The sequence below is a fragment of the Acanthochromis polyacanthus genome, chromosome 12 (assembly GCF_021347895.1).
Source record: "Acanthochromis polyacanthus isolate Apoly-LR-REF ecotype Palm Island chromosome 12, KAUST_Apoly_ChrSc, whole genome shotgun sequence".
Lineage (NCBI taxonomy): Eukaryota > Metazoa > Chordata > Actinopteri > Pomacentridae > Acanthochromis > Acanthochromis polyacanthus.
In genome coordinates this window covers 12,428,775-12,440,931 of record NC_067124.1, presented here as the reverse complement: position 1 = coordinate 12,440,931, position 12,157 = coordinate 12,428,775, and the positions used below count along the sequence as shown (strand labels likewise).

The 12,157-nt window shown below is 43.5% G+C and overlaps 1 protein-coding gene across 1 annotated transcript in view; it reads left to right on the top strand.

The window, feature by feature from the left end:
• znf407 (zinc finger protein 407) overlaps positions 1-12,157 on the top strand; it is a 153,180-nt gene that overhangs the window by 14,788 nt on the left and 126,235 nt on the right. The window lies entirely within an intron of this gene.

Sequence of the window (12,157 nt, the reverse complement as noted above, 5' to 3'; positions counted from 1 at the left end):
AATAGTTATTCAGGCAATAAAACTATTGGTTTACAGGCGTTTAATATAGAAGAAATTAAAAATGATCAGCAATGGTCTCCACTCAATGTGCAAATACGCTAAGCCCAACCTTGAATTGCTCTCAGACGGTTCTTAAGAAGCCAAATACTGTATATAGTCAGTCTAGAAGTGAAGGTAACAGAAGTAGAGTTTCTTTTACGGTCTTCATCCTTTCAGCTGTACAAATAATCCTAATTGTAAGTTTATGTAGGTAACCACCTGTCTATAAATACCCAGTAGTGCAAGAGTACAGTTATTATCGTGCTACCTTGTACCCCCTACATGTACGCCATATGTTGTGTTCAGCTCCTTCCATTCCCGTGGTAGACCTCCTCACTGCCTTGCCATGTTCAAATGGACGTGTTAAGCTGTTTAACATGCAGTCGGGGAATAGAGTAAATTGTGGGATTTCCAGCTTTGTGCCATTGAGCTTCTACGGCTGCACGTTCTCTAAGATGAAGACATATGTAGAGTTATTAGTTTCTCCCTCTGTGTGATTCTGTGTAAACTGTTCCATTTAGTTCAGTCGCAGGCCGATTTTGCTCTTCTGAAGCCGAGCACGGCGAATGTGTTTATTTGCTCCCGCTGATGTTCGCAAACATATTACAGCAGGAGCAAACAAGCTTTGGTTTAAACACAGCTTCTCCTTTAATGAGAGGAAAGGCTCATGTTTCACAAGCCCTCCAGCTGAAAACCCACTTCTCCCAAGTGCTGCAAATGTGTTGGGCTTTGACCAAGTGTCGAGCTTTGCATACACACACACAAACACACACACACATATATACATACGGAACAGCTCTCCAATATGCCTTTAAATGGGACCACTAAATACAGCCCCTGGTTTCACAAATCATGCGGATGGAGGAGCTGTGTGCTGCCAGTGCCAGCCACTGGTGACAAATCGGCCCTGTGTGTGCTTTCAGTACTGACTGATCACCAGGCCATCCCTCCTCCTGACTAAAGAGCAGCAAACACAAAGAAACCCCCAGAAACACCCTCATTAAGGCCAGAGTCATACATACACATAACCTGCTCCCCTTCCCAAACTTTTCACGTTTGATGCTACGTCCTTAATCTGAATCTAAAGCACGTTACTAATGGATGGCCGTGCTTCAGGTATAATGTGTAATGTGATTACCCTTTTTGTTTTGGGTGACCTAGAAAAGTAAGATTATAGTGCGATTAAGCTCTGCATTCTCCAGTGGATACTAATGACGGTAACATTTTGCTTAACCAAAAAAGTTTTTGGGGGTCTTTTTATGTGTAATCACAATTTATCATGTCAATTAACACAAGAGTGTGTTCGGGCTCCTTTTTTTCTCTCTAAAATTTTAGTTTCATTAATTTATTTCATGCTTACAGACTCTTGGGCCTCCATGTGGCACAGAGTTTCTAGGTTAAGTTTATTGCCATTTTGTTTAGGCTCAGCACATTGTTTGTGTCCTTTTTCTTTTCTTTAAAAAAAGAATCTCTCCTCACTGCCATCGATTGCCGTGTTTTCCTTGTTAAACTTTCACTAGAAGATTACCTCGGCTCTGACTCTGAACGAATGGATGTGCTGCACCTCGGCTGTCCACCTCACTTTAGCTTCAGCTCGCTGCCGCTGCTCTCTTTTCAGGAGCCAGGGGAAGTTGTTGATAGTTAAAGATCATATTGTTGTGGCATTTAATTAACAAATGCAAATGCAAGGCCAGTACGGATTTGAACTCTTGACCATGCTGCCAATCAAACCTGAGTGCGCTGGTCAGCTCCTCGCTCATCACTGCTCCCACTTCTTTCTGCCTCCCTTTTCCATTTATTTCTTCCACATTTGTTTTTCCGTGGTCCTACCTATCTATCTTCCCGTCTTTATTTTCAAAAATACTTCCCCTGTCCTAATTTGCCTATAAAGAACTCTTAGGATGTAAAAACAGCAGAAAAACACAAATTGGCTGTTAGCATGCAAGATAAGATTTCTCATATTTAATTGGTAAAAAAAATCCTCCAGCATGTGAGACGGCAGATTCTTGTGTTTCCTCCTGGCGTGTTTTGTCCACATTGGGGCTTGGCCACTTAATGAGCCTCCTCCTCCTCTCCTCCATCACTGAGCGGAAAGGCCGTGGATTCAGCATTTCCACCCTCCCGCTCTCCGTCCTCCCCAAAGATGCAATGGACATCCAGTGCTGTTGTAGGTGTTAAATTATGCATTAACAGTCTAAATGCTTTGAGGCATTGGTTTAATATCTCAGCCCAGGCCTTAGAAGTATTAACACTATCATGGACATGGATTGTCCTCTTGTGGACTGCCGTTTTATGATTATGGGTCATAAGCTGCCCGTTTCCTAGTGTCACTTCAGGAATTCGAACAAAGCTTTAAAAAAAAAACCCCGGTTCCTTCTTGCTAAACACAAAAAGTTTGTGGTGTTCTAAAGTTTGTCTTTGGCGCGGAGGAGTCTGAGTTGTGTTTTTTTCCCCTCCCTCCCCTCTTGTGTTCTTGACTTAGTGTTGGAGAGAGTATATATAGTCATGATTTCATGTTGGGTGTTGTGTGTGTGATTTGACTGTTAACAGGATGGGGCTGGCTCATGTCAGGGTTTTTATGTCCCCCCTGTCTTGTGAGATTGTCTGGTCTGTTCCCAGAATAGCCCATCAGTTCCGCCCTGCGTGGCTCATCCGCTGTAATGTGCCTTAATGCCCGGGCCTGTATGAGTAGTGTGAGGCCTGGCAGTGACAGTGGAGGAGCATCTTAGCTTGCTGCTTATCCAGAGAAAGCCGTCACTTAACTCAGCCCCTCTATTGTCTATCCACACCCCTCTCCTTCTCCCCTGACGTGATTCTCTATAATCCTCTAACAGATTCTGGTTAGAACTCCCTGAGAACTATTTTTATGTTTTTTTTTCTTCCTTCCTCCCATTTAAACATTAATGGTTGTTGCAGATGAAGAGAGGGATCCCTATGAGGATGATTATAATGTCACTCCGCTGATCTCCCGCCGCCCCGAAATAATTGTACATCATCGCTTCATAACGTGTCAGAGGGACACGTTGGTGGCGTGCAATTAAAACCACAGAATATAATACACCAAATTACTGCCTGTCAGGCCTATGAACAACACACTCGGTATTTGAGTTACACTTAATCATCACGTACATTAGCGATTTTGCTAAGATCCCTCCACCCCAGCCCCTGCCGCTCGTGCAGCCAGGCCGTGAAACACACTGCTCCTTACAGCCTGCTGAGGGATTGTGTCATGTGGTACAACAGCTCCAGGATAGCAATGTATTTATGTTGGAGTTGGACCTTTTGAAAACTCATCATGCCCCTAAATGATTTAGCTGTGTGCGGCCAAGAGCATGTACTGCGTGTTTGCAGGAACTCTGAATTCATTAAAAACCAACAATAAGCTCTTTGTGTTTGCATATTTCATCAGCGTGTTATCAACCTTCAGATTCTTGTAAATATGCAATTGGATGCATGGTAAGTAAGAAAATTAGAGAAATTAAGCATGACCACCTTAAGGCATAGTTCTAATCTTTTCTTTGTTGTATTTGAATGTACCTCAAAAGTATTAAAAGTTGGTGAACTGACCTTGACCCAGGTTCGTGCCCTCCAGTGGATCCATGAACTTCTCTGGGGATAAGACGACAGCCACACATTCATATATCTGCTTTATGTATTCCTTTAATAGATATGGTCCACTGACTCGGTCCAGCTGCTATAATTTCTGTTCATCAGATACAGCGCCTTGTACTTATTCCCTTCAGGAAGATGTATTAATGTTTACAACTTCGGACACTTTAAAGTCTCAGTCTGGGAACATGGTCCTTGTCAGTCAGGGTGGACCCCTTCACCAAAGTAAACACATTTTGCTCTGATGCATTTAACTAAATTTAGTGCGCCATTATCGGAAATGAAATAAGTAACGCTAAAGGTCATTTGGAAAATAATGCAGAAAGGCTGGTCTGGAAAGGTTAAGTATGTGACGGAGCTGTTCTGATGATAACGAGGGCTGCGTATGGCTTGGAGAGCTCTGCGTTCTGGTTTGACTCGGCACTCTGCGATCGCTCTTTATGACCGAGACAGCTTTACAGCCCGTTACCCCCCATAACACGATAAAGCGCAGCATAATGGATTGGATGTGTTTAGTAGCCTTGGGCTGATGTTTGTAAAATTAATGTTTTTTGCAATAGAAACACACTCATGCGCAGGCACACATGCACACACGGAAAGAGGGAAGAGAGGAAAAAACAGAGGAGGGAGAGAAATCTAGACAGCGTCGATGTATCAATATAAATCCACCAGTGTACAGTTTTACACTTTTTATACTTGTTTTGGAGCCAAATTGTCAGACTCTATTTCCTCATAAGTGATGTGTCCTCACAGGTATGAAGAGATGACAACAACAAACATAAGACTTCATTAGTTGAGTTTGTGTCGTAAGGCCTCATGCTCAGCAAAAAGGCAATGAATGCTATTAAATTTTTGTTTCAAATTACAAAGCACAAGTACTTGAGGGAGACAAAGTCTGTTTGCTCGGTCAGTCTCACGTTGGTTTAAAGGATGCTTTTGAAGAGTTTGAATGGGAACCCACTCAGCATCTCTGAGCGCCAGAGACAAAGAGAGAAATCTCTGTCAGCATATCACTCCTATTAGGGTTTAATAACAATCTCATATTCTTTAGCGGGCCCACAACAGGGGCCTCGGGGCTTCATAATCAAACCATTTCCCTTTAATCAAAGACAAACCAAAACAAACACTGAGTCCAGACAGTAAACGGCAAGATCAGTAGTTAAGCTAGGGAGCCAGCACAGCACATAAGCTTATGATAGTAAGTTATACTACACTTGAGGACTGTCTAAGTTAAGAGGCTATTGTCTGCATTATGCATGATCTTAGTCGCTTCTTTCCTGAAACACTAAACTTCTTGTGGCCTCAGCCTTTCTCGGCTTTTTATCAGTTTTTGTTTTTGTTGAATCTCAACTTGCAGGACATGCAGGGCAAAAATTAAGAGAAGATTTTTAAATGATAGCATTTTACACACTTTTAATTTAACTCGTGAAGATTAACAATAAATGGGATTCGACTCTGTTCGGCAGAGAAGCATGAGTTAAATGAGTTTACACCCGCCACCCTTACCCAGGACAAAAGAAGTGCAAACTTTATCCTATAAAGTAGTTGAGTTATTTTAAAAATGTTGCTGAACAATCCATTCTATAGAGCTAATCATGTCATAGGTATATTGTAGGAGGAAAAAAAATAAGGAGAGGGGAGTTAATGAGTGATTAACAACAGCAATTAAAAGATGAAGAGGAAGGCAGATGAAAAAAGGGGTGTAATTAAAATATCAGTCCTCTCATTGTCAGAAGTGCGAGTGTCATCCATTGTGCACTTATTAAAAAGCTGGGTGGAGGGGAAGGAGCGAACGGCGCTTAATTTCAGCAGCCCAAAGTGTCTGGTAATCTGCCCATGGATGGAGCTGGAAAAGGCTGTAACTCATGTTTAAGTGTTGGGGCCGTGTCATTGCAGGTTCACAGTCATGCATTTCTGTGTTGACACCCATCGGGGCAGGGGATATTTGGCAGTCAGGAGTAATTTAACTTAATTAATGGGATGCATATTTGATGGAGGAATAAAATATCCCAGCTCAGCAAAGTGGAAAAGGGGAAAGATTTAGTGGGAGTTAAAGGTGGAGGGGAGAGTAATTTGTGCATTCAGTTACCGGCTGCTTGAGAGACAGAGAGGGAGAGCGCAAAGGAGATGAGAGAGAGGGAGGAAGAGAGGGAGAGAGAGAGAGAGAGAGTGCGTCAAGGCTGATAAAGATGGCAACCGGAGAGAGGAGGAAGTGGAGGGGAGGATGAGAGATGGATGGTTGACACAAAGCTGAGCTGATGTGTAGAGGGGAATGGGCTGTCCCTCCATTGAGAGGGCCATCAGACTGACAACGCTTGATTTAATTGATATCCGGACTGAGCCCTTTTCTCAGCGCAAACAGACACATTACGCTGGTTTGCAAACTTGTGGCAGAGCTGCCGACTGCCAAAGGCCTTTTTAATATTCATGAAGGGGCTTTTAAGGGTGTTGGGCGATGGTCTCCTCCCTCTGCCGCCGCCACCGCCTGCTTCCCAACATGTCTTTACTACCAACACACACACTTTACCTTCCTCTCACTCACACAGCAGACAACGCAACACGCTGGTTCTCCCAGACAAACCCGTGGCCTGACGAAAAGCTGTCACGCTGCTCTTAATCTCCCCTGGCACTTTTTAATTGACTTCCTGTAGGTATAGATTATTTTCATGGTGAGTCTGCCACCAAGATGTTTGATACCGTCCCGGAGACTGGCATCTGGGATGTTTGTAGCTCACCGGAGATGGCGCTGCTGTCTCGGTCTCTGTCTCTCTTCCTTTCTCCCTCTCCTCGTGATGGCCAGACTTATTGGGGAAACAGGGGAGAGGTAAAATGCAATCAGTCATTGCCATCATCATAATTGAGCTGATGTACCTGCTGGGAGTGCTGGGGAAATGTTGGCTTGGGTGGAAGGGAGGCTCTTTGTGTCTGACTTAAGCTGTTAGTCTTCAGACCGATATACAGGGCAGGTATTGGCCTTCTGTTAAGACTTGGACGTTGGCCAGTTTGTGCTGTCCTTCTGCTATGATGTATGTGATGTCGTTTCTTTGATTACATGCTGTATTTATTGTAGAATTAATCAACACTGTGCTGCCTGTCTGAGATAAGCCCTTAAGTCTAATGAAAGGGTTTGATCAGAGTCCAAACAATTATCCATAGATTATAATTATGATTAGTTGTTAGGTCATGTCAGGTTCATTTGTATGGCCTAGTACTACAATGAGCTTTAGTAGCCCACAATGAGCAGTTTTTGACAGAGCCAAAACTCTCTCTCTAAAAAATAAATAAAGAAAAGTCAGTGATTTGGGTGCAAATACCTACTTATTAGAGTTACAAAACGTTTTAAAAGGCCTGAAATACAACTGTGAGATTCTAATATGTTCCGTTTACCAGCATCCATTGTCCTGATGTTACGGCCTGGCCTGCTTCTACTCGGAGTTCTCAGAGAAGCACTCAGTCTTTCTAAGTTTTCAAATGTTTTGGCTCTGAAAATAGTGACATTTAAAGTTATGAAATACTAGCACATACTGTCAGCTGTCAGTGGCTGGAGTCCAAAAAACACTGTTAGAGATACAAGCCTTCATATCCATTGGTACGCCAAATACCGCTCTCACTTTGTGTATCACATGTGGTCTGGCCCACACACACTCATACCAGGCACGCAAGCGGCCGGGGCCTCCGCCTACACGCTGCCATCTAGTTACACATGTGTCTTACACTCACACACAAACACACACTAACTTGCCTTCCCTGTTATGATAAAAGCTGGTTGATGCTGCATCATGATTTAAACAGGCGTGGTTTCTCTAACATCATGTTTGTGGTCCCTGATTGGGTCAGCAAGGATTCATAGTGGGCCTTCGTTTTATTGTTATTTTTAACCCATTAAAATTAATCAGATAGAATGTATGGGCTGAGTTTCATAGTCTCCACTCTCCGCAGTGCCACAGTGAAGACAGTTATGTGATTTGTATATCAAACAGACAGTATCTAAGGACCAACTGTTCTCAGATGGTGTTTGTTTGCCACAGTCTATATAATTAGGCTTCCATTTTCTGTTGCAGATCCATTGATGGATTACATCAAATGTCTGTGCTCCTGTTGTGTAATCTGTCACATTAGGTTTAACAGTTGTTTCAGCAGGCCTACATATTAAATTTGGCCCCTCGCGCTCCGTAGCCCATTATTTGGTAGGATCCTTCGGGCTTAATATCACAAGATTCCCATGATTCTCAGATTTATGAAGTGATATTGACCATTGTCTATGCGAAACAGATAATAAGCCATGATGAATGGGTGACATTAGTGATGAAATTACATCAACCTTAACAGGCTATTGTATTAACACACCTAGCCGATCCCTCTCCTCCCCGCTGCCCGTTTAATTGATTAATTGCTGACGTGGATGGATGAGGGGTTGTGGGTCCTGAATCGGTGGCTGATTGCTAGTCAACCATAAACAGGAGCAGCCACAGTGGGCCCTCAAGGGCAATATTCATGCTCCCCAACCTTATGGTGATTCCTTATCCAGCTCTGACAAGAGGAAAAATATTCGGCCATAAAAATGCTGGTATCACCGGGCTGACATATAAAGCCCTCTGTCACTCCCTCCCTCCTCGGCTGTGTTGCGTCTCCTTTAGCTCTCAGTCAGCTCAGCACACCCGTCGGACTCCGAAATCACCCATCCTCCTCTGCATGTATAGCTGCATTCCCTCAGGTAACCCCCCACGCCTCCCCAGCTTTAAATATGAGCAAATAATGGCGGAATGAGTGATGCTGCCCGTGTCCTTGACTGGGATCCTCTGTGTGCTATAGCCACATCTCACTGTCTCCGAACCCTGTGGGACACATAAAACACCCCCGTAGAAAAACTCCCAAGGCTTGTTGGTGGCATCCGCTGGATGGATGCAGGGATGCAGGAAGGCAGTGAGGTCTTTGTGTGTGTTTATGCAAGTGTGGAAGGGGGCTGAGGGGGTGGTGGATAATGTTTACACTACTGTGTGTTTAATGAGAGGGACACTGTGTCCACTTTAATGTGTTTGCATTTCAGATGTGGTGCGACAAAGTTATTAAAACGTTATACTGCACATCACATCTCCTTTATGTCTTAATGTTTGTTTGCCTGCGTCTTTCGTGGCCCTGGTGGCTGAGGTGGTGTTTAGCAGTGGGAGAGGTTAGGTTTGTAGTCTGAGGCTGCCAGTAAGATCTTCAAATTGTGCTGAACCTTCTGACAGGGGCAGATGGGGGTAATTTTTTTTGTGTAATGTGGGGGTAAATGGGTAGGAGGGGGAGCTGCTTGCTTTCCAGTGCGGAATCCACAAGTGTCAGTCCTGTACAAAATAAAAGCGAGGACATGTGGCCTGAAAAGTAGGAGACCCCATTGTCATCTACACTGTCTCTGCTCTCCAACACAACACCACGTTAACCTCTGCACCGCTGAGCCCCTCCAGGCCGAGGCGTGGGTCTGAACCCCTGCAGCCAGCCGTGAAAACGCTGACACATCGATTACCCCGCAGGGAAAAAAAACGTTGAGCGTGATGAGGAGGAACGCACCGCGTGAAGAGGAAACATTTATTCATTTATTCTGTTTATTCAGCAAAACAAACAGAGGTCAAGATTATGCTGCAACACTGATAGCTCCTTGTCTATTACAGTTAAATTCCAAATTAAGGGGTTCACTCTGCTCACTTTTATGGTCATTTCAAAGCCAGCATGCTGCCTTTCCAAACACCCCCCCAAGCAAAGTGAGATTACTTTTACAGGGTACATGAGCGTCAAGTAGAGCCAAAAAACTAGTTTGTTTCTTTGCGTCCGGTTTGGAGCTCAAAGAAACGGGCAGCTGTGTGACTTGTGGTCTTTTTATTGAACATTAGATGGCGCCATTCAACTTGCTAGGAACCCAGAGGTACAGAGCTCATTTGCAATACGTGACTGCCTGGTGTGTGGTACATGTGGAGCTCTTGCATGAATGAAATGCAGCTGAGTTTCTCTTCGTTTTGTTGAAAGACAAGTTCAATTCTGTGATTCTTTTAATTTTTACTGCAAGTGATCGTTTTAAAAATCTAAATGAAATACACCTGGAGAATAGTTGTAATTGTGTGGGTAAGTGGCACTGCCAGAATTGGCTGATGTCAGATAATGAAGTGAAAGTTTGTTATAGACACAGCGGCTTATTTAGAATTGCAAGCAACTTCTACAATTAATTAAATGAGTGGATTCCTACAAAGGAAGAAGGCTCATTTAAATATAGTTGAGTATCCACGGCTTGCCAAAGTCACCCTTTGAAAAAGTAGAAAATCTGTTAACAACAGTATTTCCCTATATCTTTGGTGATACGGTGGACTACCACTGGATGTTAGTACAGTAGTAAATGAGCCAAGTTGGAGGTTGGGCTTGTGGCAGGGCAGCCGTAGCATTCAGGGGGGTGTCCCTGCCGGTGCTGCTTTAACTAGGACAAGCCTCTCTATACTGGCGGACCTCAGGGGCCGATCAGCAGGTCTCAGGAGAGGCTCCCCGCACCGCCATCTCACCGAGCTTGTCACGAGGGGGCTGATGCTGGGCGTGCTGGCTGGGTGTAGGGCTGCTGTGATGATGATGATGGTGGTGGTGGGTGGGTTGGTGGGTGGGTGGGAGGCTGACATGCCGAGAGGGCAATTACAGCAAGGACAAAGACTACACAGTGATAAGTCCCCACAGCACCCTAATGAAGAGAGCAGGTTAGCCTGTTAAGAGGACTGGGGAAATGAGCATGGCCTCAGTGCGTGTTTGTTTGTGAGCGAGTGTGCTTGTGTGTGTTTAACCTACCCGAGGAGGATACATTTTCTGAGGTCATGTTGCTACCATGCTCGCTAACCTCACTGACTGATGCCTTCCCGAGTCGGTGCTTTTTTTCCTTTCTTTTCCGCATGGAGCAAAAGCAAACAACAACATGAAACTGGAAACCAGTTCATCTTTAGGGAATTGTATTCCTTTGGCTGTGTGTAGTGAGAAAGAAAGTCCCGATGCAAGCTATTAATGAAATGAAATCTTTAAAATATCGTGCCTTCGGTGGGTAATTGTTGCACATTAGCGGATCTACAATTTGTTTTTATCACACCACTTAATGATTTTTTTTAATAATATCCCACTTAAAAATTCAGTACATTATATCCTGTATTTTATATGTGAAATAAATTGATGAGTGTGTAGGTCAGCAGTTGTAGGAAATATATTCTGGATATGAAAAGAAGCAAAGGGGAAAAAAAAGAAGGCGCATAAAATGAAAACGAGAAAAGGGAATCATTTCCAGAGAAGGATTAACTGCTTTCCTCTTTTGGTCACTTTTGCATATCCTGCCTGGATGTGATTATAGCCAGATCGTGTTATCAGAAAACAGATCCCAGATGCACCACCACTCTCCTCTTCTTCTTCTTCTTCTTCTTCTTGCTTTCTTTCTTTTCTTCTGAGCCTTTTTCTTTCTTTTCTTTTCTTTTTTTTTGGACGGCAGAGAGAGAGAGGGAGATGGTGTGTACCTGATACTGCTGTGTTGGCACACCCGTCTGGGATCTGATAAGAGAGCCTCTGGAGCGGCGCTTATTCAAATCAGTGCATGTTCACAGTGAATAGGAGCAGGTAAAGGCAATAAGATACAACGCGATAACCTTTCTGGAGAGGGAGAGAGAATAGTTTTACACTCTGTTTCACAGCCCTGCTACACCAGATGAGGGATTTTCAGCAGAGTCTAATTGATTTGCTTCAAACTGAGTTTAACAAAAAAAAAAACTAAACACAAAACGCTTCTTTTACTTGTGTGACTTTAGTTTAACCAGTTTTGCGCTGTGTTGCAATGATTTTATTATTCATTTTTTTATTTCTTTGTACATTAATCAGCTCTCAACCTCCTCATTGACCACTTTCGACTTGTGTTTTGGCGCTGCTTCCAAGTGTGTGTCTGGTTACTGTATTGCTGGATGTGTGTAAATGTGCAATTCCATGTTTATGTTACATACATACTCAAATGTCACATAATCAATTTAGTTTTTTAATATTCACTCTCCGTAATCTCTTTCATACCAAGTCAGATACCAGATAAAAGCAGAAATGTACTGCAGGCTGTGGATGCTACTTATAAGTAAAGTCTGCATGCGTGTGTTTGCATATGTCTGTGTGTATGTCACAAACATAGGCATCGCATTAAATCAATTAAATTTAATAACAGTGATCTGCAGTGATCAGTTTTAGAGTCACTGTGCAGAAATCCGAAGTGAGGCTTCGAGCTTAATTGCGAAGTGGAGGGTGGTGTGCCAGCCAGTCTCAGGGGGTGGGGGGGTTGTAACATATGTTGCGTGCACTCAGTGCAAGACTCGGCAGTGATAGTTAAACATTGGGGTGAAATGCATCCTCCAAGGGCCTCCGTGTTAATGTGTTTGGCTTGTACTGAACTCAGCCTCTCTATATCCCTGCGTTTAAAACTATGACGCCGTAAAAAAAACAAAAAAAAAAACGTCACCCACACTAAATATATTTGATGATA